This window comes from Megalobrama amblycephala, linkage group LG1 (genome assembly GCF_018812025.1).
Source record: "Megalobrama amblycephala isolate DHTTF-2021 linkage group LG1, ASM1881202v1, whole genome shotgun sequence".
NCBI lineage: Eukaryota > Metazoa > Chordata > Actinopteri > Cypriniformes > Xenocyprididae > Megalobrama > Megalobrama amblycephala.
In genome coordinates this window covers 22,287,530-22,294,708 of record NC_063044.1, presented here as the reverse complement: position 1 = coordinate 22,294,708, position 7,179 = coordinate 22,287,530, and the positions used below count along the sequence as shown (strand labels likewise).

Here is a 7,179-nt window from a genome sequence, read left to right as displayed (position 1 = left end):
GATTGCTCAAACGGTATCGCAGGCAGGTCATAAAGCACACGAGAAGGAGCGTTAATGAAAATCATAAATGCAACATACTGTATGTTAAACACTGTTAATATTATATGAATACTTAAGATGCAAAAGCCTCTAAGTGCCGTCTGAAATTTTCTTCTAAAATGAGCATTTTTATCAAGCTCGTAGGTTCAGTAATTTCACTTGAATGGCAATTAATAGGTCCTTTTCATTGCCATTAAAGTGAAATAACTGAACATAAACATATAAGCTTCATAAAAATGCTAATTTGATAAGAATTTCAGATGGCACTTAGAGGCTTTTGCATCTGAATTCTTCATATATATATGTGTGTGTGTGTGTATTTATAAATTTATATATATATATATATATATATATATATATATATATATATATATATATATATATATATATATATAGGCTATATATAGGCCTACTGTTTATATTTTAAAAATGCATAGAACATAAAGCTTAAAAATTGATCTTCATGTTACATGTATAAATAGGCCTGTGTACATATGTAAACATATATTTAAAAAAATATAACCTATTCATGAATCATGTTATGTATAGTTTTTAACAAGAGACAATATTGTGAAACAACGAATGTGAAATGACTATGAGTGTACACAAAGCAACACGCGCACACACGCGCACACACACACACACACACACACACACACACACACACACACACACACACACACACACACACACAGATGCCTGGATGCTATATGCACACAATTACATATTTATCAAAACCAGCAAGTACACACATAATTCACCCACTCGACCAACAAAAAGAATCAAAATGTTTTTTCAGACTACATCCTATCTTACATTTTTTCATTCTGATTGTCATTGCTCATTGTTTCAGTATATGTGTTATAATCAAAATCTTCAACGCTAGTTCACATACTGTGTTTGAACTCTATCTCATAATACTGTATGGTTACAATTTTTTTGTTGTTGTTGCTTCCGTCCTGTGCTCATTGTAGTGGACATGAAAAAAATCTAATATATTGTATTATTATTATTTTTTTATTATTATTATTTTTTACAGTTAAAGAGAATCTGAAAGCACAAAAAAACTGGCTTTATATATATATATATAACAAAAGTAAAGTGTTGGTATAAAAATACTCCAAGCACGTTTTCAAAAAATATAAAAGTTCTTTTAAAGTTTCACTTTCCCAATTTGCACGAATGGGTCGATAGAACTACAAAATGCATTTTAAATTCATGATTTAATAATTCTGTAATTATTTTAAATGATGTATTGTTTTAATTATAGATGTATTTATTTACATAATGTTATAATTCTGCATGTTTATGTTTGTATGCTGCGTGACTGCGGCGTGTTTTAATGCGCGTGCGCGTTGAACGTTCGAATCGCTTTCAAACGCTGGAGCGGATCTGAGTTGCCATGGAAACGGGGAAACGTCAGGCAGCAGGACTCCGTCTCGCTGTTGTTTTCACGGATTTTAGGTAAGTTTAGTCCATAAAATCACACACATAGTATATAAAACTGTTCCTGACACTTTTCTTAAGTGTAACTGACACACTTCTGTTGAATATTTACTTAAAAGAAATGATTTAGTGTCTTTGAAAAAGTCCGTTAGCATCTCAACCGTTTTCAGAAGCGGTTGGCTAACTATATTCTGAGCCCTTGTTTACTGTAAGTTTGGGCTTTTAATCATGTCTTTATGTGTAGATGAGGTGTTTTGATAGTTTTGTAAAGGTTTGCTGGCAAGTTATCAATGAATGATAGTAAACATATTTATTTATTTAAACTAAAAGTATGGCTTGCTGTACCGTTAATCGGTGACGTCACTTACATGAGCGCGAAAATTAGCTGAAACTATTTCAAACATGTTTTGATCTCTAATGTAATTTCAGGGGAGACAGAAAACCCCCTCTACAACAAAGGAGAAGCTGACAGAGGAGGAGGAAACACAGGTGAACTGAGAAAGCTCATTAAATAATTTAATATGCATTTATTTCACAATATATCTCACCTATATCACCATGCATCTGCAGTTTTCTTTTGCAAAATTATTATTATATTATATTTTTAATTTATTAAGAAGTCTTTGACATTCAAATGTAAGTGACACTGTATGTACAATAGTGAATTCTAATACTAAAAATATAAATTCTGTTAACTTAAGAAATTATTTTTTAATATTATGTATATTATTCTTCCCACTTCTGCTCTAGCTTGGTTACTTGTAATAAACCTGTAATAAATATTGTTGGCTCTGTGACAAATTGCATGTTGTGTTCCTAGATCCTTCCATGCTGATGGCCTCCTGCACCCCAGCAGAGCTGAGTTACCTCCTGTCAAAGGCCATGAACCAGATGACTATAGTAAGCAAAACCTCAATCATTCAGCACACTACTGTTGAAAAGTTGTGGGTCTGTAAGGTTTTTACCTGTTTTTGAAAGAAGTCTCACATTTTAAAATCATTAACCCCGGGTTGTTTCAGTGAGACTGTCCTTGAAAGGCCTGTAGGCTAAATAATCAGCTAAATGAGGTAACATAGATGACAAGTATAATGTTATAATGCTTATAGTTATAATCATTTATTTAACTATTATGATAACAGGATATCATGGTCGTTAATTTATTTTATTGTATTTCTCTAGGTCTGTTTTGAGTTATGTTTTCAAGTGAAGAGACGCCATACTGTTCCACTCAAAGGTATTTATTTATTTGTATACGTGCATGTATTTTTACTGATATATTCTTAAATACTTTTTACTTACAAATGCTGATTGTGGTCCAGGGGGTCGACAACTTTAGGCATGTAAGTTATTTTTCTCAGAAATCTGGGCAGCTTACTCATTGCTCATACTCTTAGCCTCTAATATGTTTGAATTTATATCATCAATGCAATATTAGGGGGTAAAGATATCATTAGGGTTCTTACAGTTATGGCTGTACTATGCTCTTGTTACCAGATGAGATGTAATCTCTAGCGTTTGGAGCTGTGATTCTTCAGGACAAGATGCCATTCACACTTGATACATGAAGATGGTGAGTTTCACAATAGCTGCACAGTCACAAATCAAGAGACTGACACAAGCTTTCATCCTTATGAACTCACCCATATGTAGGGATGGGTACCGAAATCTGGTATTAAACAGGCCCCGGGGGCTAAATTATGAAAGACCGGAGTATCGATAATCTTGAACAATATTGGTTCTGCCGTCGGTACTGGAGAAATTACACGCACTTTTCATTATTGCTATATAGATGTTAGGGCTGGGGAAAAAAAATCGATTCACCTATCGCAATTTGTTTATGATTTAAAAAAAAAAAAAAAAAAAAAAAAATTATTCCAGAATCAATATTAATTCATATGAAATTTCTCTATTTTAGTCCTTGCCTATAGACGAGGTGGACAAAAGTTACCCACTCTTGTGTCATTATCAATGCTTGTCACGTGACGTAAACCAGTCCTGCTGTTAACGAGCAGAATTACTGAAGGAAAGAAACAACAACAGAAAAAGTGAAAAACTTCCAGCCACAGCCTTAGATGAAATCAACCAAAGATAAAAAAAAGACCTTAAAGGGTTAGTTCACCCAAAAATGAAAATTATCCCATGATTTACTCACCCTCAAGCCATCCTAGATGTATACGACTTTCTTCTTTTAGACAAACACAATCGGAGATATATTTAAAAATGTACTGCACTACAAAAAATGATTTTCTTATTTAATATTTTCGTATTGTTTATATTCCAAATATCTAGAAATTGTTAAATCAAAATGCTTTTTCTAGATAATTAAAATTACATAAAATATTTCTTGGGGGGGGGGGGGTAAGAAAAATCTGGTTTCTGTTTGAAATCCCAAGATGAAATTCAAAAATCTAAAATCTGTTACAGTTGCCGATGGATATTGCCGCGCATATTGTGGGCAGCCTATAACACATCTCGATTGAGACAAACTGCCTCAAAGCTCATGTGTGCTGTGATGTACGATATATCTGTGATCACATAAACAGTAACATCTTCTCAGCATGTTTAATAATAGAACCTGTTATAATCTGTGATTTTGTCTACACTGGATGAGTAGTGACGCAACACAACAAATTCCTGACAGTAAGCTGGTTTCCGGTTCTATTTTTGACGTAGACCAAGTACTTTGCAACAGTCGGTCAGCTTTTAGCTGTTGAGGCGCGACACAAAAAAAGTCATGTCTGGTATAGACACGGTGTTAGTTGTTGTTTAGAGTTGTTTAATCCTCTTCTGCTGAGATCTTGAGAGATTTAATGTCTTTTATCTTCAGTTGATTTCATCTATAAAGCAATGTTAATTATGTTCTTAATTTGTATATAATAAAAAGAACCGATAAGAATACCGTTGAAGTACCCGATCAATAAGTAGCAGTAGCAATACCGTTAGAACTGTAAGATACTTATCCCTACCCATATGACATAATTTCTATTAGTCACATGAAATAACTTCTTAAGGCTGTCCTAACCTAATGTAGCTCTACCCAACCACTGCATGGAGGCTGAAAGATGGCTTCCTGAAGATGAAAGGACAATATGGACTTGAGGAGGGGAAACAAAAATAACTCTTTTTCATATTCACATTTATATGATATGTGAGGATTAGGAGGGGTGTTTTATTCCAACTCTAGTCTTCATACAACATGTGTTTGTCAGGATGGTTGTTATTTTGTAAGATTAGGGAGAGACTACCTCTCATTTGTGTGCCATGTGTACTATAACTTTAGAACAGGAGCTTGTACTCCTTTGATTTGATTGAAAAGTTTCAGATGGAGCTGTTTTTTACTTTCTGTTCCCATTATGTTCATTTACATGCAAACAGCTCATGGTGAAATTTTTCTAGCATTTATATATACTACTACTATTACTACTATTAATATTGTTCATATTATTAAACAAAATTAACAAGATCTTTTAAAAACATAATATAATGACTTTATTATAAAAGGACCCACTATGAAAACAGTTTTACAGTGTTATCAGTGTCTTTCCTTTTACTTTACAGCACATCACTGACAGGCTTTCCTGTGTATCACTGATTCAAGTTTTCCACTATTGTATTTATCCAAATGAGGTTTGTAAATGCATGGATGTTTCATATTTTGCATTAATTATTTCTCTTATATGAAAATTACAATGTAAAAGAAGACGTGACAAGGTCATTGGTTATCTCACAAAATGCCACGTTTGAGGAATATTCAGAGGGGCGAATTGAAATAATTTCTTTTGGGCATTATCATGCCACAAATATTGTATATTGAGCTAAACTTAAACTAAACCTGGAATGATAATTTGTGTTACCAGATGAGATACTTTGTAATGGGTATGTATGATGTATGATTTTGATCTGTACTATTTCTATTGCAGGTTCTCAGGGATCCCCAGTTGAAGGCATCAGGACATCAGATGTTGGCCTGGACATATGTACCAACAGTACACCACAAAGACCTCTGCTTTTAAATGGATGGCTGATTACTACCATGTTCTGTGCGGGTATTATTATAGCAAAACTGAGCACCTGTGACAGTGGGATTTCTAATTTTAAAGAATAGTCATACATCAGTAAATTATTTTTTTATTTAAAAATTTGAAAGGATTTTTAAAAGTTGCAAACTTTTTTCTCCAGTTACAAAAACAGCTACACCTTTTCAATTTCTTCATTGGGGGTGCACAAATCCTATTTCACAAATTAAGAAATTGATATGCTCACATTTAAGCCGTGTTCTTTGGACACTGTAACAGTCCTGATATGATGTCACACTTTGCAGTATCTTTTTTATTAACATGAATTCAAATTTTAACAAATATATTCAAAATGTAAAGATATACAATCTGACAATCTGATCTTGTCATTATTAATCAATCAGTAATCAACACTGCACCACCCCGAAATTACCATGCACTGTAGAAGTATGGTTTTGGCAAGAAATGAACAGTAGCTAAATATTTATTATAAATGCTACTATTTGACATTCAGTATTTTAGTCTATATTAAAGGGATACAAGTCTCTTTTATGTATGATGTTTTTTTTTTATTACAAACTGTTTTTTGTTTGTTTGTTTGTTTTGTAGCTAGCACTTAATATTTCTTTAATGTTACCACATGAGAATAGCCAAACAGTGTAGGTGATTCACAAAATCATACACAAAGAAATGTGTATGGAAGTAATTTAATGCCAAATGTTTTTGAAATAAAAAGCTTGTTGAATTGCACTAATTGAAAAAAAAAACATGCATCACATTAGCTGTGCTTGCATTTAGATGCATTGTATTTTTAAGGCTTGCATTTTTATGGGCTGAAATTCAACATGGTCGTATATTTAAGCTGTGAATATTTCAATTAAAAATATTTCACACAAATTTTCATTATTAAAAATTCAATAATTTATATTCACCTTTCAGATTTCACTTCCAAAATATTCATTCTGTTTAAAAATACAACCTATAAAATTCAACTAGCAATTTTCAGTCCATTTTATTTCGCTTTACAAATTCGCTTCCACAAATTCAGTGGTTCAAATTCGGCAGAAAATTCAACATTTCACATCCGGGGAACTGCAGGAAAATCAGTAGAGTGCCGATGCATGATCTCCATCTGCTGTTAGTCGACTTCACCAGCAGGCGCCGCTAGCGGCTGTTTACAAAGACGAGCAACGGCTAGTAAGTCATCATTCATTCATAAAAACGGATTTACAGAAATGGAGCAAGCGGTAAGTGAATGTGTGATGATTATCAGGGCCAGTATAAATGCAGAAAAGCTGATAAAGACACAAAAGCTGCATTTATGTTTAATTCAGTGTTTAATTCAGCCGCGCGGTGTTGTAATACTATGGTTTCCCTCATCCGTCATAGCTCCCTGCCATCAGGACATATAAAACTCTTAACACAGCTTAATGGACTCGTGTACAGTGATATAAAAGACCAAACTCGCACCTCATTTGTGATGTAGATTATACTATATAGGCTCCAAGAAAGCAGATACTGGCATAAAGTTGTTTTGACCCTGAACGTCAATTCGCAAATTTAGGGACCGTCTCTAAAGTTACGATATTGGTATTCACGTTTCTACCTTCAGTAGCGTTTAAAGAGAATGATTTACAGTCACAAAACCAACTCTAAAGTGTTCATCTAGGTCTCAGGT

General features: G+C 33.4%; 1 long non-coding RNA gene across 3 annotated transcripts; it reads left to right on the top strand.

The window, feature by feature from the left end:
- The first annotated feature begins 454 nt into the window (after positions 1-454).
- On the top strand, positions 455-6,296 carry LOC125245272. 3 transcript variants are annotated; one of them, XR_007179469.1, is made up of 9 exons: positions 455-1,503; positions 1,915-1,974; positions 2,306-2,385; positions 2,505-2,552; positions 2,665-2,719; positions 2,805-2,825; positions 2,980-3,055; positions 5,044-5,112; positions 5,406-6,296. It is a non-coding gene; the product is annotated as an uncharacterized LOC125245272 (long non-coding RNA). The 3 variants fall into 3 exon arrangements; XR_007179467.1 differs by lacking the exon at positions 2,805-2,825 and having other exon boundaries at positions 460-1,503; positions 5,406-6,292; XR_007179468.1 differs by lacking the exons at positions 2,505-2,552; positions 2,805-2,825 and having other exon boundaries at positions 461-1,503; positions 5,406-6,292.
- The last annotated feature ends 883 nt before the right edge of the window (positions 6,297-7,179 follow it).